At 36.6% G+C, this 23,463-nt stretch overlaps 1 protein-coding gene across 6 annotated transcripts in view; it reads left to right on the forward strand.

The window, feature by feature from the left end:
* LRRC4C (leucine rich repeat containing 4C) overlaps positions 1–23,463 on the forward strand; it is a 515,374-nt gene that overhangs the window by 161,048 nt on the left and 330,863 nt on the right. For 2 of the 6 annotated variants that reach the window (XM_080594598.1, XM_080594584.1), the window contains exon 1: positions 20,039–20,118. The exons of the other annotated variants lie outside the window; for them this stretch is intronic. The gene's annotated coding sequence lies outside the window, so the exon portion shown is untranslated. Of the gene's footprint in view, positions 1–20,038; positions 20,119–23,463 lie in introns of those variants that run through there. 6 annotated transcript variants of the gene reach the window in all.

Here is a 23,463-nt window from a genome sequence, read left to right on the forward strand (position 1 = left end):
TTCCTCAAATTCCTCAAGTCAAATTTCCATTTTAAAATACTTGGTAGGAAGATCAGCTAAAGAGTGGGATTATACTTTGTATTTGAACTGGAATTTGAATGTCTGGTGAAGCAGAGCTGTAAATTACATAGATCTGTGGTCCTTTTAATGTAATGATTTGTATATTATGGCTGCCATAAAAATTTTATATAGCTAGTAGTAGGGCAATGTTTTTGTCCCTTTTGCCAGCATTCATCATCCAGAAGAGCAGGGAGACAATCCAAGTGCAAAAATATTTCAGTCTTAATGCTTTGCGTGTTTTACATCTTCCAGGGTGAAAAGTAGTATAGCTCCTCATGGTACATGCTGTGGGTTTGGAAGTCTAATTTTAAAAGGGAGAATTTGGAAGCCTTCTTGAATGACACTTCTACTCATACGTTACCTGCTGTCAGTGATGCGTATGATACAGATCATTGCATTAACCCAGCTCTGTCAAGATCAGCGATTTGAGTAGCACGCTTCTATCGATGGTTTTAGTGACCTTTCTTTTAAACGTCTTCAGGTTTGGCTGCTGAGGCTGAAGTTCCAGCCATACCTAATGAGAATTGCATTTGTAACACCTTTTCAAAATCAGGCTCTCAACTAGACACAGAGGTTGCATTTATCGTGATACTTTTTTTACTTTGTATATTCACAGTGTCTCATTTGGAGGTTTTATCACTCCTTTTTTGCAGTTTGCAATGACATTGAAATATTTTCTGTGATTCTGTGTATGGAGTGATAAGGAAAAAAACAACAAGTAAATGGAATTATTCATATAAACATGAAAAAGAGGATGTGTGCAGTAAATGCAGATTGCAGGGTGATAGATCAGAAGCTGTGGTTCTGCAGGGAGATTTAAACTGCTATTAGCAAAAACCTGCTAATCTCATGACTGGGAGTTGTACTGATGGAGGTCCTAGAGACTGCGATGTTGGCATTTTTTTCTGACGTGCCTCAAAAATCCTGTGGGCAATGAAATATCCAGCACGGATTTTGAGTTAGCTTCTCCTCCAGCATTCCTAATCTGTTTACTGTATGATGGGTTTGGTGGCATAATATTTTTCTCCTCCGTATTGCAAGCTGATTGCTTTGAGTCCTTACTTTTTCCGTGGGGAAACAGAATGCTGTCTCAGCTGTCCTGTTGTAGTCTTTTTGCCTCTGTGGAAAAAAAGGAGAGGTTAGATGTCTGCTGAGAAGGTTTCACAGTAACATAGTGGAAAGGGTTATATTACTCTCACAACCAGCAGCCAGGGTCAAAATAAGAATACATTTTTCCCTGTCTCTTTGGAATAACCTTAGCAAAACCAAGTCTGGCTACTCTTAGTAAAGCCTGGAGTGCTGGAAGAGTGAAGTGCTTTGCCCTTTGACAGGTCATTAACCAATCCTGCCAGTGAAAGACAGAGGTAGAAGTGTGATGGGAGAGGTTAGAAGAGGGTTTAAGTGCCAAGACTTATGTTAAAGAGAAGGGAAGGGTGTGCTCTCCTCTCTGTGGCAGGAACTTTATAAATAATAGTAGCTATTCCTTCAAGTTTATATCATCTGTAAGAATACATATGGGCAAGAAGAGAAGCATGCTTAACCAATTGAGAAGTGACCAGAGATAATTGTAAATGAGAGCTGGTTGAAAATGTGTTTATTTCAGTTCTAAATTGTGTGGGTTTGTAGCATAACAGAAATAAGGATTTATTAATATCTTTTGTCGGTGCCCTCATTTGTTTTGCTGTGTTCAAAAGCACTGGCATACGTAAGTCTGAAACCATTTAAATTGTGGTTTAAATCAATTTCCATTATATATGGAACAAACCTAAATGGCTATTTTTGGTTCATTTGCATTTATTCTAGATTTCTCATGAGTTACCTGGTCTTGCATGGATGAACAGTATCTTAGCAATGTGTGCAGTTCTTGCTAACTTATAATTATATTAAATGTGATTCCTGCCCACATATTTCCTGCCCGAATTTATCTGCTTCTGGATTACTATTCATTAATAGTTTTGATGCGGTGCCCTTGAAAATGCTATTGAACATATGCTCTCAAATGTTTACATCTGTTAATCTTCGCAGCCTTTACGCTCTCCCCTTCCCTACTCTCTCCAGGAATTTAGCTATTCATTAGTTACAGCTGACAGTGACCAGAAAAAGTTCTTGGTAAAAATCAAACTCAGCAGATTTCATTAAAACCCTGTCTTTTGTGAAATTGTACTGTGAAAGACACATATTGACTGATGGCTGCATGAATTCATAGCATTGTTTCATGTATCTTTTTGTGAACTTCAGTGGCAGGGTAGGTGTTGGAGGTATTTCATACATCCTCTTTTCTTAGGAGCGTTCAGAGTTGGTGACAGTTGCACAGCAGGTTTACGTGTCAGCTTGTTCTCTCAACTGGTGGTTGAACATCTCTTACATCAGACAATGAGCTTGTGTGACTGCTTATGTTTAGTATACAAGAAGAAATTAGTGTTATACATATGAAGTAGAATCTGGGGACCTCCTTTCTTCCCCTGAAGTCATGGAGCACATATAAGGCAGCCTTCTGTCCGAAAGCCTGGGTATACATTATAAATAAATATTGCCCCATGTGGTCATAAATAATACTCTTAGCTTTTAATGCATAATTAACAATGAGTATTAGCTAGTAACACAACTGAATAATTATGCCACATTTTAAGACTATTTTTGTCTGCTTCAGTCACACAGTCAAGCAGTTAAAATATGGCCAGATCTTTGGAGTTTGGCACAGTAATTTTTAGCCACAAATTCCCAGTGAGCTCTTTAAAAATCTAATTAGTAACAACCATTAGCATTGGCTCGCTCTTCTGCTTTAGACACCAAATAAGCAGTGTGTGTTTTTAGAGTAAACTCCTACAACATATTCAGAATACCAACTACAATGGTTTGTTTCCTTCCTCCTCCTGAACCAGAGCACCTTAAATTACCCAGGGGTGTAAGTGGATGGATACAGTTAGGAGTAACTCCCAGTTGGGTAAAGGGCTACTTTTACGTCCTGATTCTGTGTGTGTGGCCAGGACGCAATCCTGCAATACGAGCTGAAAGCCCTTCCTGGCTCACATATTCAGTGGAGAATTCATGCAGCCATACCTGTGCTAAGTGGTCTGCCTAGCAGGAATGTGCAGAAGAGAAGGATTAGCTGAGGCTGCCCATGAGCAATGTGAGAGGTCAGGAGGTGCAGTTCTTCTCATCAGTTTGTCCTGAGTCCTCCACTTGAACTTCACACTATATTATGTCACAGCATGCGACCTGGCCCAATTCGGAGGAGCAGACTACTAGCCATCGTATGACATGACGTTATATAAGTGCACAATCGTAGAGCTGATATTTAGTGAAAATGTACAGCTGCATTTCTGGTGACTTAGCCTGTAAGACGCCTACATTTTTAATGTGTCTAAATTTAAAAGCCCTTGTGCACCTTTGTTTCATCATCTACAGTAAGCGTGATCTCATGTAGTGAGATTGATCTGATTTAATGTTAGAGAGTTCTTGGAGATACTTTTCAGTAAAAGCAGAATGGAGCTGCAGTAAGTTGCGTGCCTTCACAAGTATTTGATTCAAGTAGTACACAACAAACATGTTTCTTGCACTGGAGAATGATAGCTGCACACTGAAATATCTACAAAGCCAAATTTGTGCTCAGTACCTGCATTTTGTTAATACATTATAGGTAGTTGTTAGGATTTGTATTGTGTATCTGTTTATTAGTAGTATATTTCACATTGAGTTTGCAAATTCTGCACACATTATGCAGAATAAAGCCACAAATGCCAGTGAAGGTCTAGAAAACACAATGTTTCCAATGCTAATTATTTTATTTTTGAAATATTTTTTCTGTTGCAGTCAAAAAGGAAATTCAAAGAACTTTCAACACTAAATAAAAGTATAATACTTTCAAGGCTGCTACTTAAGACTTCTTACTTGCCTTTCCTAGATGGTAGTAAGGGTTGTTCAAAACAGGTCCCTTCTATCTATTATGGTTTTATCCTTTCTTGACACCAAGTCTCTTTTATTTCTGAGATTTTAGATTTATATAAAACAGTAATCGTCTGTTTTGGTGTCTCTGGTTCTTAACTGAAGACTTCAATTTCCAAAATAATTAGATTTTATTCTTGTTTGTCTTCACTGAATGTAGGATTTTGACTATTGTGTTACCCTTCCTCTAAGTGTATAATTCTTTGAGATTTTATCCATTCAGATCACTCATGTCTAAGTTATATGCTTCCAAGGTTGTCAGCTTAGTCTGTATTCATCTTTGTGTTACTAGTTTTATAGGATCCTTGATAATGAAAATCGTATTTCTCATAATGTAGCACTGGCAGGGGATTTTTTGATGTATAAATCCCTACTGTGCAGTTGAACTTTATATACACATAGCAGTGGTCTAATAACTGTTGGACATACTGTGACATACTGAAGAGCAACTTAATGCTTCTTTGGTTTTTGTGATTTTCTTTGAAGAATATTTTCTATGTGTCTGTGAAGCCATGTTTTTACATTAGCAGATTTTTTAATTTTCTTTTACAGTAGAGCAGTGACTACAAGCTGTTTCTCATGCTCCTTGAAAAGTTCTGAATTTTCTTCCTTATAGACTCAGCAGTTAAGTCAGCAGGCTGTTTTCTTTTCCTCACAAGTAAATTCTAGGCTGATGACCAATTCATAAATGAACTATCAACTTAGCCCTGTCTCCAAACAGAGTTCTGTGTAGCTTATTTTAATGATTTATCCTCTACAGAGAGGAAAAAAAAATAGGTAATTTGAGTGTTCCTCTGTCTTGTCGTTTATACTATGCAAATTTTCCAGACAGAGATCATACTTTACATCCCGTTTCATTATGTTTTTCCTGACCTTTTTAATACAGTTTAGCCTGCAATTATAATTGAATTTTAGATAGAGGTGTTTGGGAACCTTGGCTGTACCAGGGTGAGTTCTGAAAAGAAGACGACATTGCCATTTTTTTCTAATTGAATGGTAATTTCTGTAGACAAAATATACCCAATCGTCAGTGCTTATAAATATTGCTGGTAGCAGAAAATATATTATTTCTCTCTCTCGATACAGAATACAAAACTCCCTTGAGATCTTTTTGTGGCAGAGCTATTAAATATCAAGGTTGGGACCATTTGGAAAAGTACTGATTTTTCCCCACTTGCATCATTATCTCTATCCCAACCATTCCGTGGGGTTTTTTTTGTTTGTTTGTTTGTTTTTCATGGAAAAGGGGTTTGAACACCTTGCCTGTTCTTCCTTGAATGTGGCAACACATTTCTCACCACATCCTAGTATAACTGGAGAAGAAGGGCAATGTATTTGCCGGAATTATTGTCTGATCTGCTAGCTCTAAGATGATCTAGCGAGGAGTTTTCAGTATTTTTTCCCCTGTTTCTTAATTCCGTCACTTAATCTCTTTATAGTACACTTTGTCCTTTCCCTTGTTTTGTTTATCCAGACAGGAGATGGGAATCACTCCAGCAGGGATGTTGCAGACATCAGTCCCTCACAGAAAGGTGAGGCGGTGGCCTTGAGAGACATCAACTTCATCTTTATCCCCCACTATAGATTCAAGCAGTTTTCCTGCTCTAAAGCTCTGTTTGCTAATGCAATTCAATAACTTATATTTTTGGTCTGAATTCACCCTCACTAAAAATAATCATTTTGCTTTCAGTGGAGCTATTTTAGGCATAGATTTAGTCATCTAACTTGCTAAATTATGTTCCTTTCTGTTTCTTGATTTCCTTCTTTCCCACAATGTGAAATCTGCAGTCTCTTCTCTTAGATCAGCATTTTGTTTTCAATGTGAAATGCAACTCCTGGCTCCAGGGCATTGATAAATCGTAAAAAGAGGTTCTGTTATGTTTGAGATGAATATTAAGTATTATTTAACCACTGGGTAGGAGTTGAATACTGGAAGGTCTATTATTCTTGCCAAAATATGTTTTTTACAAGAAGGTGCCAGGTTAATAATGTGTAAGATTGCATATATGCATACTTGGAATGTCAAGAGACACATCAATAAATTAAGAGAGGTGCGAAGGGAAAAGATGCAAGTGGGTTATGCACCTGACATCCAATGGACCTGAGAGAATCTGAGTTGTAATGAGGAACTGGCTTACTATGAGTTACTCTGTTCCTGTAAATACTTGACTTTCCATGTTTGCTGGTGGTCTCCCAAAGCTGTTTTGCCAGTTCTACTAATGATTTTGATTAGTTTCATTACCGGTAAGGTCTATTCAACTGCTGCTGTGGAAATGTGTTCTAAAAATGATTGGGTATAATTATGAATCTGCACTTTTATCAGTCCTTTGAAGAGAAAACAGGCTATTCAATGCATGTTGGAACACCATTTCTGTATCTGCTTCAGTGGAATTTAAAGTGGAGATCGCTTTTTATTTTCTGTGTCTAACATTGCCACGGTTTCGAGTTACAACAGCTATCCAGCCTGTTGGGATCCCTTCCTGTGTGTCTGAGGTTTCTTTTGTGATTTAGCTTTTTTTGATTTCTGGACAATAGATATGAGACTTATACATTTGCAAATATTTTAAATGTTAAATCAAAAATATATTAACTCAAGCTATTTATTTCCACATTTAATAAAATAATTTGAGTTATGATGGAAGTTATACAGACCAGAATTAGTCTTTCAGTGTTAATAATAGCTTTTGAGGGCTTAAATTAGGTGAATGCTCTGAAATGTTATTTCAGAGACCAAATGTTTTCAGCACTAGACGCTGTGCAACTAACAGATGAAATGAATGGGCCAGAACCAGACAAAATTCATACAAGAGCTCAGAAGGAACTAAAGGCATAAACAGCCAAAATATGCCTCATGTAACCAATAAAGGTGATTTGTGTCCTCTTGCTTCCTACTTCCTGGGCATGAAAAGAGTATACTTGATGTGCAAAATCTGAATTTTCAAACAGGCCTGATGACTATAAATGAAGGTAGTGAAGTTAAGTATCATCACAGAAGATGTGGGGAAGAATCTTATGCAATTCAATTGTGGTATAATACAATGGCAGATGAAATTTGGTGTAGGTAAAGGTAAAATTATTCGCAAGGAAAGAGTAAGTTTTAATAATGTAATAATATGCAATTATAGACTCTGAGATGATTGTTACTATTCACGAGCAGGATTGTGAGGTTATACTAGAAAGTCCAATAAAATATCACCCTAGAACATGGCAGGTAGTAAATGGAAAGAAACAGGAAAAAAAAAAAACAACACACACAACTGTTAGTAGTTGTTAGGAAACAGCTCGTGTCACTGTATAAATCCAGAGGTTGTGCATGTCTTGGAAATTTTATATTCAATTCTGATTCCCCTAATCAATTAAATCTTCAAAATCTTCAAATATCTTTGTGGTATGTGTGAATGGCTAGATGCTGGGAGACAGCAAGGGAGGTACCAGATTTGACTGCTCACTACTTGTATTTGTTCTTGTGAGACCAACTACTGTCTGAACTGGGCTAGAGCATTTGGGCTGAACTGAATGACTGATTGTATATTCTTTTCTCATGGTACAGTATACGCTATAAATAAAATGTAAGCTGATTTGTATTTCTACAATGTTGCATTTTATTTTAAAAATGAGAAATAGTTACCCTTCGGCATATTTGTTAATTCCATTCTTTAGCACTTCATTTACACTTAATAGCATTTAATGTCTTGGATTTGGAAGCTCCTCTAATAACTTGCCATGCCTAACAAATTATTTTGTTTTACTCATCATTTTTCACACCAGACTTAGAACTACTTAATTTAATGTCAAAATAACTACAGCATGCATGCCGATTGTTTAAAAAGCTATTTTTCTTCCTTGCTTTCTTCTTTTTATTCATCTTCTGTTTAGCTTTTGGTATCTCCATCATGCTACGGGAAAACTTCCTTTGAAGAGTTCGCTACTTTGAAAGCAGGACAGGAGAGAAACAGGTCAGAAATTTCATCAGGTGTCTGCTGAGATCTGCCTGTTTAGAAAGTGAGCAGTACCAACCAGAAGATTAAGTCTTTTCCAGAAGGAGTTTTTTGATCCAATATACAGTTGGCTTGTCTTTAGAACTCAGTAGGCTAAGATGCAGAATTAACAACAGACTTACAGCAAAAACTCTTTTCTTCAGCTATATTTCATGTGTGAACCGAAGATAACCTAGGTAAGGTAACATAGACCACAATAGGATTGAAGCCCATCTCTCATCTTTGAACTCCTTGAAACATTTCATATTTGATGGCAGAAAATGCCTAAACCTTTGACATTCTGTGTAAATGCTGTTGTTGCTTCCATATCTGTTTTCCTCTTGTATTGTAAGGCATGAATTCATCATTTCAGGTGACCTCAGACTCAGCAAGTCTGGTCACTTGGAATAAAATGCATGACAGGTCAGACTATTTAAACTATTAATTACCAGTATTATTAATTAGAAACAGTTTCTTCTTTTCCATTTTAGCGTACTCCTATTTCTGTGATTGTCCTAGTCATTTGTAAATACCTGCCATTTTTAGCAAACAATTTTCGTCTAATGACATGAAATGAACCATTGAAAATGAGCCATTTATTTTCTTCAGTTATTTGTTATTCACTGCTTGGGGTACGGCTGGTCTGTACATCACTTGTTATTGTTGAATATTGTTGAAGACTGAGAACTTTTTAGTCTGGTGAAAGGTGAACGTGGCAATGTAGAGTTAACTCTTGCACTGACTTCAAGCTGTTAAATTTTTCTCTTCCTCATTTAAATTCTCTTCATATGTGGTTCTTTAAATGTTGTAGCCTAAATGTAATTATTAAAACAAAACAAAACAAAAAACTGGACACCTCCAAACTAGGGGTGTAGGTAAAGTGGTTAAAAAATGGTTTAGTGGTGGAGAAGATCAGTCCTGAAGAGGAGAGGAGGAATTCATGAAATTACAAATGGGAGAAGTGTTTACAAGACAGGCCCTCCACCAAGAGAGTTCATTTATAGAAGTCCTTGTATTCCTGTCATACCATGAATAAGCTTGCATGTCTGAATACTGTATTCAGTTCTTTACTTTTCTGCCTTTCCCATCTTTTTCTTCCCCCTGCTGCTCTCATTTAATATATATCCATTAAGAGGATAAGAGCTAGATTTACTTATCAGTTCATTGTTTACTAAATCTGTTAGATCTACTTTATCTGGCGTACGATAAAAGCATGACTTGGTGCAACGTCTGAATTGATATAAATTGAAATGAGAAGGGAATATTTTTCTCTTCTGCTGACGCTGAGGTGTGTAACACTGCCATAGGCCTCCCTGAGAACTAACCTAAGGCATAACAGATTATCAGTGATATGACCGTTTTCAGAGACGTTATGTTAAAGGAAAAATGATAAATTATTCCTTCTCTGCTGTGGAGGCAAGATAAGAAATAGAGATCAATATGATGTCAGCAGATGCCTTTTGAGAAAAATCAGTAGTTGTACAAAACATGGAAAAAAAGCATATGACAGTCAAAGGCAAACTAGGGAGAGGAGATCTAAATAAAATCACCACTATGCAAGTAGTAATTGTGCATATTTCATAGCCAGGAAAAGTATAAAAATGATGTCCTGCAGTAGCCAAATAAATCCAGACTTGTGAAGGGTGGCTCTGATCTACATCTTCTACCCATATTCCTATTATTTTGATGAATAGTAATATTAAAAGTGAATGTCTTAGATTCCATTTGCATTTGAAGCAGTCTTGCACTTTTGTCTTCTGACTCTCAGACTATCATCTTGGTGATCTAAAAGCAAGTAAAATTGCTTTTTAAAAAAAATCCTAAATGTGTGTACAAAAGCTAATGAGACTTTAGACAGTTTTTAAGGTGCAAAAAGTGAATAGAGATGACTTTCAGATGTCAACTGAACATCTGACAAATGTGATGGGGTAGCAAAGTTTATTACTAAAATTTAAAAATATGGTTAGTTTAGAAAGAATACCTCTGACAACATTAGTTTGTGCGTAGTGGCCCTACATCAGCAGTTGTAAAGACATGTAGCTTGTGAAGGGGACACTATACAGAGATGTAACATGATCATCTGTTACTTAGATCCTGCTGAAATCTTGCATGTTGAAACTGTGGATGTGGGGTCAGCTGGGAAGTGAGCTTCCACCTTTCTACCAGAATGCAGAGGGAGGAGTGCCTTTGCCTTCTGTGAAATCTCAGGACGTGCGAACTCACAAAAGTGACTGTGAACCCTCAGTCAGATCTTTACTGGATGTTTGCATGCTACCCAGTCTTGGTAAAATAAGAATACTGGATCAAACAGAAAGCTTGGTGTTAATCCTTCATTCCCTTGGTACGCTTTGTTTTCTTCTGTTTTCATTGGAGCTGCTGTGCTGTGGCTTCCCATGCGCTCTGTAGGGAGGAGGGTGAAACAGGTGGCAAAAGCTCATTGCAATACAAAGGTTCAAACCCTGCTACGTGTGTTTTTTAAGTAATTGTGTCTCAGCTCACAGACAATTACCATCCATGCCAATTAGAAGAAGATTGATTTTCTTTTAAAGCTTTGAAAATTCTAAAAGAGGCAGCAGCAAAGTTTACTGTTTGTTGTATGCGTGCAAATGGGTCACCTACTTGTTCTTTTTCCCAAATTTAAGCCCCGCTGTAGAAATAGTAAAGGTGCAGATTCTCATTAAATTATGAAATATGGGTCAGCATGCAATTTCTGGTACAATTGTATTTTCTATTAGCAAACTGGAGGCTTCATTTTTACACTGAAAAATACAAAAACAAATTATGTGGGTGACTATACAGAAATATTAGACTGAAAAGATGGAAGGGTGCATCTGGGAGGTGCAATGAGGAAATACACATCATAAAATAAAGGATGTCTCCATTTTAATATTTCCACCTACTCTCCTTATGGTGATACCATGTGGTTCTTTTTCTCATTTTTCTGTTGGTCTTTATAGTTTGAGGTTTTTGAGGAGATGAATATTGAGGGGAATAAAAATGTGAAGAAAAGCAACTTGTCAGACTCTCCTCTAAAGCTGCACCCATGGTGGTTCCTTCTGACATTGTGGGTAAAAGGTTAACTTTGAAGTCTTTCTGCCCATGAGCTTTGCATGTTTTTGTTCATGTCCTCAAAGACAGAGCAGGCATGTTGGTCTTTTTTGTTCCTTGTCCACTTGATAAGAAGTGATAAAGTAGTAAAAACGTGGGAATGGCCTACAAGCTGTAAATGAAGAGCAGCAGCTTTTACCAAAAAGACAAAACAAAACCAAACAACAACAAAACAAAATGACAAAAAAAAAATATTGTGGAAAAGAAACTGAGAGGATTCCTGGGTTATTCACAATGACTGCCATGGAGACAGGTCTCAACCTTTTGCCTTCCTTTCACACATGCACAAAGAAGAGTTCTCTCCCTCCACCTCTGAATGGTGTACAAAGGAAATTCCTAACATTTTCCAAGATTTTCTAGTGTTTTTACATACTTTCAAAAGTTTGTGAGAGAAGGTTTTGGTAACCTTTTGCATCCTCCATGTACTGACTGCTAGTAAAAGGCCATCACTACTAAAACACTTCAAACTCTGCCATCTGTCTATTATACTATTACCAAAATATTTTGGCTGTAAAACCATAATCTGGCTCACAGAATCCAATATAAAAATATCGGCAAAAGAAACAGTATCGAAACAATATTGAAGAGAATGCTAGGAGGAAAAACAAGAGAAAATACTTGGTAGGAAAAGTTAAAAAATAGAGGAATACAGTGAAAAGATATGTGAAGAATAGGAAAAGGACTCACAAATTATATATTCCAGGAATGAAGCAATTTTGAGTGAGAACAGCAGTCAGCTGGAGTGTCTAAAACCCCAGTGGATAGAGATGCCTATGTTTTATTTTCCAGAGTTCTGTTTCTCTAGTAAAAAGAAAGAAGGAAAGGTGATTTACGGAAGCCATGCTCTCATGCTTGCTTCATTTCTGCTTTCCATCTCCAACTATTTTTCCTCTCTCCTTCCATCTGCAGAGGTGAATGGGTCATAACTCCTCTGCAGTGACCCCTCTCCTATTTTTTTCTTTAAAACTCATTTTTTATTGTTGATATCTCAGCAGAGCTTTTGGGATGTTGGTAATAGTAAAAGAAAAAAAAAAAAAGACAAAGATATATGTGGCTGTAATCCAAATAACTGTAGACCTCAAGCCTGAGCATCAGACCTCTGGAGCTCACTGGTGTGTCTGTTCCTGTTCTTTTCTCTGGGATGTGACACCAAATAAATTCTGGTCATGAAATATAGATATGGTTTGAAGTATGTCTATGCTATATTAGTCTTATGTCTAAGCTTGAGACTAAATATCAATTGTATTAGAAATACATTCTTGTAAGACAAAGCTAATAGAAAATACGAGTAGCAGACTGCAGAAGAGTCAGTTGGGTTCCATCTCTGAGAAAACAGTTATGTAGTTTAATATTTGAAAGGGGAAAAAAAACATTCTTCTTCTCTGATACCGTGCTTTCTTTATATTTGTTTTTGAAAAACCTTTCAGTTCTTTCAGATTTATGGATTCCATAACTACTGTTTCCACTTGTATTTTTCCTAAATTACTATTATATTGTCCTTGAAGCTGTGGACCTAGTGTGAGTGATGCACTTCACAGAATCTACGTATTAACAGTTTTATTCACTGTTCTGATGATAGCTGAAGGACAGCCAATTCAATATCAGCGTGAAAAAAAAAAAAAAAAAGAAAGAAAGCTAAAAAAAAAAGATATGAAATATTTTCAGAACCCTTAAGCCAACTGATGATCTCAAAACAAGTAGCTTAATATTATTATCGTATTTGATGAAGATCTAAATAAACTCCAGGCAATGGAGTACTTGTGCATTCAGGTGGAATACTGCCATCAACTGTATGAAAACAAGCTTATTGCTGTTTTTTAGGTTTCATACTGCTGAAAGCTATTGGTAGAGTTCCTTGCTTAACTCAGGTTATAAGAAATTGGGCTACTGCAGGAGCTGGATCCGTTTAATCCTTAGTACTGTTAAGAAGAAAGTATTCAGTATTCTTACAAATGCAACAATAATTGCTGGCTTACGTATAATGTCATTCCCTAATAGATATAATGAAAGCACAGATTAAAAAATTGAATTCTGTTCAGTTCTTTCATTGACTTTCTTCCAGGTTCTTCATCAAATGTTGTCATTACTATTAGGAAGTCACACACTGTCCAACTTGATGTAACCACTTCTTTACTTAAATATTGTACTAATTTGCTCACTTCTACTCGATTCCCCTGATTTAGGGTAAAACCACTTTCACAGTGTCAACTAAGAAATGTGATCTAACTCACTAGCAGGTACCACAATGCTTCATAGGATGCATTACAGGGATTTATGGTGTAGAAAGTGAGAATCCTCTGACAGACTGCTAAGGAAAATACCTAGAACAGCCAGAACCTGCTGGGAAATGAGCAAATATAAATGATGCTGAAGACATGAAGCTGGATTAGCAGACTTAAGGGGATTTATAATGAAATAAGAGAGAAGAAAGCTAACACCTTAGGGATTTTTTTTTCTAAACATGGTTGCAGCCATGCTTTCTTTTTGCCGATACTACTTCTTTAAACGTTTCAGTGATAAGTGAAATATTTTTAATAACATTACAAAGTACCCTTTTTTTTCAGATGATGTATCCAAATAAAATTAATGGCATGGTTTTAGTAATGTTTCTTTGAAATGTTAATTTGATCTATATCATATAATTTGAAGTGTTAATGTTCATAATGTCTTGGCTAAAATCCAGTCTTGGTAATTACAGTTAACAGATCAAATTTTACCTGGCAGTTTCCAGTGGAGAGGATAGGTTTATTCCTTTCCTGCAGCATAATCAGCTCCTCTTAACAGCTGTCATGTGTAGCCCTGGAGATCTATAGATCAGAAAAAGTCATACTGATATTCTGAAGCAGAAAGTATAATACAAGAATTCTCATTTGAATTTTCAGATTATAGAATAATGTTTTTAATAGGAAAAAAACAGCTTGTAGACTGTACAGTAGTAACCTGTTCTAGTTTTCAGTCTATATAACAAAGAATTTGTGTGTGTGTACATATATATTTACTAACAGGTGGTTTAGAGGTTTAAATCTGGAGTTTAGACACCAATTTTGTGGGCTGGTATATGGTTTACTTCAGTGTGATTCCTTATGTATGTTTAGGTATAAAATTAGCTCCTATGTGGGGCTGGAACCTTTTGGGAAACAAAAAGAACAAAAATAATGCAAAACCTGCTAGACCTCCTTTAAGCATTTTTTCCGAGAAGAAAGTATTCAAAAGTATTAGTCTGTCTGACAAATGATTGATTAACTTTTTCTATCTTTTACTCTTTTTCCTTAAAGGTAAGATAAAACTTTCCATAATAATTAATACAGTATTTATAATCAGTCAGTAGAAAGTGGTCCAAGATAGTGAAAATTAATGCCTGCTTCCAGTGCTTGATTTCTGATCTCTGGCATGAAAATCTCTGGGCCTTGTGTTGGGGTGCATGTAGCCATACAGCCTGGTGCAGTTTCAGCAGCTACATCACTAGAGAATGGTGAGGGTTTTCTTCTGATCATTTTTGAGATCTCAATTGTATTCTGTCATGAAGGCTTTTCTTCTGGCATTTGTTGTTTGGTTCTTCTGACAGTCATTTTGTTATTCCTGCACCCCTCCTTCCATCCCTAATGGATGAACTGAGAAGTTGTATAAAAAATATAGAAAAGAAAAATAATTTAATAGTTTGATAGGAGAACTGATGCAGTTCTTTCCAACAATGTAAAGGATCTCCATCTTTACACTCAGAAATATAGATGCCAATTGCATGAATGAAGACTTCTTACAGAATGCAGAACTGTTGTTGAATATATGACAAGAACCAGTGCCAGTGTTTTTTAAGAAACTTTTTTTGATGGTAATGAATCATAGCAGGCTTTTGGCATACCTAGAAGACTGAAGCTCCATTATTGCTTTCTTCTTTTTTTAATGATCTTGCCTTTTCAGTCACAGATTGTTTAAGGCAGAATTAATTTTTTGCAGCACTCATGATAGATTCAGTGCATTGCAATAAAGATTTTCATCCCCTGTGCTGCATTACATGCAACTTAATGGCATTAAAAAAAAAAAAAAAAAAGGTGTGGTAAATATTTATAACTATGACTGAAAGTATGACATGGTATATGCGCAAGATCTCAATAAGTGTTTTCAGAAGAGCAGGTGAAATGCTGTTCATATGAGGAAGAGTTGAATGTGAGCAGGACCTGGCTCCTCTTTTGCACTGGCAGCACACAGTATGTGGGAATTGAATGGTTTCTCTAAGGCCTTCCCAGGTGCTATGGCAAGGAATGATTATATTATTTTTATTTTTATTTTAGGTACAGTTTGATATACTCTATTCTGCAGAGAATTTAATTCAAAATTGTTCTTTTGAGCATAAACAACAGGCAGAGAATTTTTATGAGCAGTTTAGCACTTTGTTTTCCTTTTAAGCCTCTGCTGTGTACCACCTCATCCCCATAACATATCTTAACGCAGTGATGAAAGTAGAGCCACTGCCTCTCATAATTTAGTTGTGACTTGCAGTTTAGGGTTTTTCTTCAGATGTTCTTAATTTCTACAATTGTATGAGAATCTCAGCAGCAAGGTAAAAGCAAATTTGTAGCACTCTTAATTGCAGATGTGAGCTTGGTAACTTCATGATTACTTTACAACTTGACTTGATGCACTCTGAGCTTCTCAAGTTGACAATAGAGTACATACTTTTATTTTTTCTTTCAAGTTGAGCTGTCTCATGTGGGTAATGAATTCTGCCTTGAAGCCAATATGTGCCAACGTGCTGTTTATATAAACCTTTGCTCTAACCCAGCACTTAAGTACACCTGGCAATGTGTTTTTAAAGTACCTATTTCACTTTAATAAACAAACAACCAATCCTAAACATAATACAGCGCCTCTCTTTAGCACCTTCCTGCTCCAGCTGTATTGTGACCTTCTTAATGCTTCCAGTTGCAGTGACTGTAGAAGAGCTTATTATTTCATAACCTTCTGAGTACTGAGTTTTGGATTGTTTTTTAATTAGCATTTTAATTGCTCATCAAAGTAATTGAAAACTGTGTTGGAAAAACGGCGCAGTTAGTAATCCCTTTGGTACCAGTCAACACTAAGCTTTTCCCAAGGTCAAATGTGTGACTGTGATAGTGAGAACTTTCTTTGCTGATGTGATGCCAAAGTGTTGGTGAGCAGACTGTTTTTACTATGCTTTGCAGTCCCCCTCTGCCTGTGGTGGGGGAACAAAGATGTATTATTCTGTACATAGCTACTTATGTAAAAATTGCTTTGAGAAGATACATTACCTTATCGTTTATTAAAGCCAGACTTTGCTTGTTGTAAGAATACAAGATGAGTCTTAAGTGGCTAATGCCGGTAGGGAAGCTTTAATTCATGTCAGTGCTCTTGGACAGTGTGTGCATTCAGCGATGCTTGCCCCACCGCTAACGTGTGATCACTGGAATCTAAGCTGAGGCTCAGTTCCTGGAACTGTCTAGAAAAGACATCGAACAGGCAAGGATTCAAGTACATTGGATCATATTAAGCTGCAAGCTGCACTAAAAGGCTATGAAATAAGTGCTTCAATATTGTTTAAACAGACTATCTGGGACCCCACTAATTTTTACAGGAAGTAATGAAATGACGTTACTATTCAGTTTGCCTTACCTTCATTTGAGTGTGCGTTCGAAAATCCTCCTTGTGTTCTCTCTGCAAGTTTTGTTTTACCTTGCAGTGAAATTACCGTTCTTCAGCTGAAAGATCCCTGCCGGGAGGATCCCAACATTCTCCCAATGGGGAGCTCAGTGAGAATATCGAAGTGTTAGGTTTATCTATTTTCACTTTAAATTTATAGTTTCAGATAATTCGTGCACTGTCTTGGGATTTATTTTCCCATCCCACTTGAGCAAAGACAGCTGTGCTCATTATTCTGTGGTATAAAAATCATACAAGAAAATGATTTTCCCTTCAGCCCCCCCCCCCCCTCCAAATTTCTTGGTACTGAGTACCTGACTGTACTCTATGTAAAGCTGGTGCCGACATCCCCTTTCTTTCATTCCTTGTAAGGAGGATTTGGGCATTGTAGTTTTCATAAATTATACTATTTGCCCTTGCGCAGCATGAGAAAATGCAATTCACAAGTCTTCTCAAGGGTTTTGTAGGATTTTTTTTTTTTAATTTTTATCTAAAAATATGTTTTGAAAATGTGTTAATATCCACAAAGTTTCTTCAGAGAATTGAAATGGAGTATAACAGAAAAAAAGGTTTGTTTGCTTCAGAAATATATTTTGGTCAAATTCATGATATATTCTGTAGATCTGTTTCATGCTACTTTTTTGTTTTTACAGTACTTGTGGTTTGTTGCATAGTAGGGTTGTGTAATAATATTTGATCACCTGTGGAACAAATTCCAGGTCTTGGCAAACTCAGCTTGTTCTCCTCCAGTCCAGCCCCTCTGCATGAGCTGAAGATGGACTATTTGTTCTCTAACCTGTAGAGTTTTTAATGTTTGAAAAAGTGCCCAGATAAATTGTGTACTTGAAAATGTTGTCCTTTTGTTGACAATTGATTTCATAGCTCTGATTTTCAGAGCTATGGATCAGTCACAACACTTGGAGTTAGTGGCATTTGTTTGAAGCCTATATACCTCATGTTAAATATCTATTTTTATATCCATTTTAGGGAATAGATCTTAATCTTCTGTGTCAACCAACTTCTGAAGGGGAGGTATACGGCTGATTGATCAAGAGAAAAAAAGAAATGCTTGCACCAACTTGTATGAACCTTCCAAGCTCTTCTGGGTGTAATAATTGTCACAGAATATCCAAAGTCTTAGGAAAAGCATATTTTACTTTGTGCTGATTGGTAAGGTAGGATTAATTGCTTGCTGAGCTTGCAGTTGATATGAAATTTGGCTCATTGTCACTGAACAGCCCTAAGAGAGGAAACTACACTGGTTGATGCTTTGGGAAGTTAAAAAAAAGGAAGTGTCTGCTATGTTTGAAATGAAAATAAAACAGCTAGAGATTGACCCACTGAAAGAATTCACGCTTTTCATTGCTAGCAGGAGATCCTCAGTGAGTCAGAGCAAATGTAATTATCGAGAGAACATAAAGAAAACATGTTTGTTTGCTCTGTTGTAATGAGGACAGCTCAGCAGGATTGGACCTGAGCATACTGGATTCTGACTGGTATACAGGCTTGTATGCTGCAGAGTTATCAGGGGTCTGAGTCGTTTAATTACATGGAGTTATTTTTGTTTTTGCAAGCACTAGTAACTTTCTTTTTAAAAGAGGTAAGAGCTTGCAGTACTTAATGTGCACTTCATGGCCTGAAGGTGCTTTACAATTATTAAGCAATTAGCCTGAACACCACCCGGGTGTACTTCTGTCCCTTCATATGTATATTGTAGTGACGGATATAACCTGAAAACAAAATTGTCCATTTACAGATGGAGAAACAAAACGAGTTCTGTGAAATCAGGTTCAGAGGACTTAAAGGAGTTGTCCTCTGTGTCATAGCTAATCAGTGCCAAACTTGGAAATGTGACTTGGTAGCGAGCTCCTGGTCCTGCTGGAGTGGATGAAGGTTTCTTAACTCTGGTATTGTCTACCTCTTGACTCTTCCAATTCTTGTGCCCATCTCTTTCTTTTATGAATGGGAATTTGAGCATTTTAACTGGCAGAAAGGATATTTGCTGCTCTTTGCTCTAAGTCAGAGCATTTGGTTCTTAAAGACGTTACTTTATTATCTGCTAAGTCCCCTGTACCTAATAGGAGAAAGGATCTTTCAGCAGATGACTGAGCAGAAACTTGATGGAGGAGGTCTGAGTTGTTCTCTGAAGAAGTCTGTTGCTCTCTAAGAAATACGTAGGCACCCAAGGGAGACTAGTCTCCTCACTTCGCTACATAATATTAGGCATTGTAAATATGGTATCTTAACTCTTCCTGAAAATGCAAGTGTGTGTTTCTTCTAATAAAGAACTTTAGCAGTGAACACCTATACATGTAAAATACTGTGACTTAAATAAGAATAGTGAGTGATACATGCCAAAAATCCAACAGAAATTTGTCTTGCAATACATTTGGTACCATTTTTTATTGACTGCATCTTGACATTGTTTGATACAGACACTACTGAAGGTAAAAAGTGTGTTAGAAGCTGCAAAAGTACCAAAAGACTCGTTTGAAGCTTGTATAGGCTCACAATCATAATTTTCCTAGGTTTCTCAGTGTTTATCCACAAACAGCCTGCTGAAGTTAAAACACCTTTGAATTGTATTTCTAATGGGAATTCTGCCTCCAAACTGGCCATTTGTTTTAGTTCCAAGATGGGTTAAAAACATGAGGTTCTTTTTTAAAGAATTTCTTTTGAAAATATCAAAACATATTTCTTAGTGCATACAATTCAAATATTCTAAAATGTCATAGAGACATTACAGGGAATATATTAAGGATTTATATCTACCTTATAAAAACAATATCTTAACATTATTAAAATTAAATCGGAATATGTAGTGATTCACTTGAACAATGTTCTGTGTGAAATTCTGCCCACAACAACGCATTCCTGCAAAATGCTGAGTTTTCTGATGGAAGCGATTTCCAGTAATTCTTGTAGGGAAGTGCTGTTAGTATCAGAGGTGTATTACATTTGTACTAAACTTTTTTTCCATGAACACATGGGGTATTGCATATTAAAATGCATCATTGATTGAAATCTTAATTTTCTTCCTCTGCATAAAAAATGTCTTGGATCAAATGTGGCTGAGGTTAGAAAAAAAGTGAAATAAGAAAAATTGGAAGTCTTCCTTTTTCTTCAGATTAATCTGAAATAAGCCTTGAAAAAGTATTGCTGTGCTCATTAAGTAAAATCACTTTTCACAGTAATAAGATTGATTATGAACAGGTCGCTTACTGAACTGCAAAATGCGTATAAAAATTGTCTTGTATCTTACTTGTCTCGTGTTTAGGTGTCTGCGCCACAGATTGACTGGTGCTCTCTTCCCAGTCCTTCTGATTCCTCTCCAAAGAGCCTGACAGATGGTTGTGTCCTCATGTCCCAGACGGTCAGTGTGAGCTTACTGGTCTCTAGTGCTTATCTTTGCACTTCCTCCTCTAGACCTTCTCCTTGTGACTACAGGTTTCACCCAGAATCCTTAATCACTCCAGAACGATTGCAGGCAATACATTTTCAGTTTTGCTGAGCATCAGATCAAGTCCTTTTGGAAGAAGGACATTTTTGTGCAACTGTCTTTCTGCAAATCACGTTTCCTCCTCCGGTTTACATTCCCTAGGGATGTAGTTTTCTCGCTTCATTGTTGCTGTGTGTGCCTGTGTAAAAAAAATGTGATCTTTCCAATTCTATTGTGATCATTTTCCCCTGATCCACTCCCTTAGAATGGGAAGGAAAACCTTATAAAACCTTAACAAATCTTGTATCAAAGAAATGAAAATATCTATGTTGAGACAAAAATTAGAGATACGTAGTATGGTTTGGGTTGGAAGGGACCTAAAAGACCAGCTAATTCCAGCCCTCCTGCCATGGTCAGGGACAGACACCTCACACTAGATCAGGTTGCCCAAAGCCACTTCCAACCTGGCCTTGAAAACCTCCAGGGATGGGGCATCCACAGCTTCTCTGGGCAACCTGTTTCAGTGCCTCACCACCCTCCCTCATTACCCCTTGTCGTATCATTGTACTCCCTGATAAAGAGTTTCTCTCTATACTAAAAAATAAAATAAAAAATAAAAATCCTTTAAGAAAAGGATGAAGAAGGATGATAGTTCTGTGTTATGACTTACATAAAATCATTGTGTGTTGGTTCATTGGGGGTACAGAAGTTTGTAAGAAAGGGTATGATTGCTTGGGTCTAACTGCTCAAATGGAAGTTAATGTAAAATTCCAAAACGTGGAGAAATAATTTCATTTATTTATTAAGATATCTTTGTATTCAATTGTATTTTTACATTTCTGAATTTAATTTGACTATTTGGGGTTTTGCTGGCTAATCCAGAAAATCAATCTTATTCTTCTTTGATAGAATATTCTCTTCTAATCTGCATAGTTCTATGGAAGTGTACACATGGTAATTCTTGAGAAGATAAAAGGCAAGGAAGCAAAAAAGAGAAGTATTCTAGACTGTAGCCAAATGTAGTCTGTACTTTTGCCCATCTCTTGTACATCTCTTGTATGGGTAATAGGGAGGATTAAGTGTTCTGTGTTTGTTTTGTTTTGTTTTTAATATTAGTCTTCAACAATAATAAGGAAAATCAGAAACTGTGTATTTGTGGATTTTTTATTTATTTATTTATTTTTTAATCAAAACGGTGCATTTTCCTTCTCCAAAGAAAAGGAAACAAACACTTGGTAGGAACAGACACTTCACCCGTTCTTTATGTTTTTGCATTTCCTCATGTCTGATCTTTTATGGATTTTCCTATCTGGTTCGTGCCAAGACCTTTTCCAGCTTGACATATTGCAAGTGCATTTTATGTCTATAATGAAATGGGGAAATGTGAATGATGGATGTGCAGTAGGCTTACTCACTCCATGCCTTGCTATTGATAAGTAAGCTTATGTAGCCAGAAATTAACTTGTATTTACCTCAAAGCCATCTGGGCACCCTTCTTTCGGGTCGTCCATAGCACCACCAGTGTCCTGTCCTTGCTGTGATTCATACCTCTTGCAGTAAAAGCTTTCATTTTCCCCTTTATCTTGCTCTTTGTTTTGTTTTAAAATCAGGTCGCTTCTTTACATGACGTGTTTTAAATGTATGATCATTCCTCTTCCATAAGCAGTTAGAATTCTCATCTGCAGCTTTATTAACTTGAAGTTAATAGTATGTGCTAATGCTTTCATTGAATTTCCATAGTTAATACATACTTCAATCTGCAGGCTAGGGAAAGGGATCTTCATGTTCAACTTCATATAAAATTAACAGTCCAGAAGATCATCTTGTTTTTTCTGATCACCTCACTTAAACTATTCATATTTAATCTATCCTTTAAAATCTATGTTGTATAAGCAAGGGCTTGGTAACAAATATTAAGTAATAATAGCACAAGAACCCCGAGTACAAAAGTATAACCTGGGCTATTATGATACTACTGTAGTGAGATTCTAACCTGTTATGCCTCAGTTTTCTCAGTGTAAAAGAAGAAGGATATTTCCACACATCATAAAGATTTTTGTAGCCTTCCTAATTAATATCAGTAACGTCACATAGCAAAGGTCAGTTACTGAGTAAATATGAGTTAAAGCTTAAGTGTTCCTACTTCTTGGATCATTTCTCTGTGATTTTATACGATGCATTTGACCAGTCCTCATTGCTTCGTTGGATTTTGTACTCATGGTTAAGTGTCCTCTGCTGTGCATACATGGCATTTTAATATCATTGAGTTGATTATCTGGGCATTACGAGCACTGTTATCCTACTTTTAACTAAAGGCAGTTCAGTTTGGGTGGTATATTTGTCTTTTCGTAACAGTTGGGTCTGAGCTACTGTTCAACTTTCAGATGCGTGTGAGATTATTAATTTCACAAAATGAAGGTGAGGCTGGCTGAAGAGTTACTGTTCCTTCTCCCTTCCCCTCAGCTAATGAATTTCAAGGTGTTTTGAGGCCTGCCTCATAACTTCTAACTACCTGAATTAGATATTGTGTAATATCTTTATTTCTCCATTTTTGGTAAGCCCTGCATTTGTGAAATTAGTCAGGACATGTATCCCAAGGACATGCATTGGGCTCCAACTGGGCTCAACTGGAGGGATCCTCTCCAGAGGGTACTATCTCAAATGTGAACTACCATGCATTGTTGGCATATCTTTCAAGAAAGAGTTTATTTTTACAGCATATTTTCCTAGGAATTTCTTTAAAAATATTTTTAATTTTTAAGGTGTTAATAAAATAATATTCTGAGAGAAGGAGGGATGGCATTAAAGCTCATTAGTTATGCCGTTAATAATTTGTAACAAATACAAGTTGGTTAAATCAAAAGAAGATTTGAAATGCATTGACTCTGTGGCACTGGAGTGCAAATCCCAGGTCACAATCCATTCAGCAATAATATTAAAAAGCAAACAAAAAAATACTAAAACAAAAACAAACAACCCCCACCAAAATTATCAGAAGCCTATTATCCATTGCTTTATTTTGGAGACAATGTGCTTGTGTGCTTAACGGTGATGTTCAGACCTGTCAGAGTTATTTTTCTGGTCTTGGAGTATTATCACCTGTAGATGACACTGCTTCAATCACTGAATAGCTGAACTGAGTGGGGATATAGATATAGGGCACACAGTTTCTTATTTCTACCATTGACAGTGTTTTCAGACAGTGGCTGTGGAAAGAACATAGTAAATCTAAAGCTGTATAATTCATTTGTATTAATGATATGTAATACAAACCTATAA

Source organism: Anser brachyrhynchus (genome assembly GCF_964034855.1).
Source record: "Anser brachyrhynchus genome assembly, chromosome: 5".
Taxonomy (NCBI): Eukaryota; Metazoa; Chordata; class Aves; order Anseriformes; family Anatidae; genus Anser; species Anser brachyrhynchus.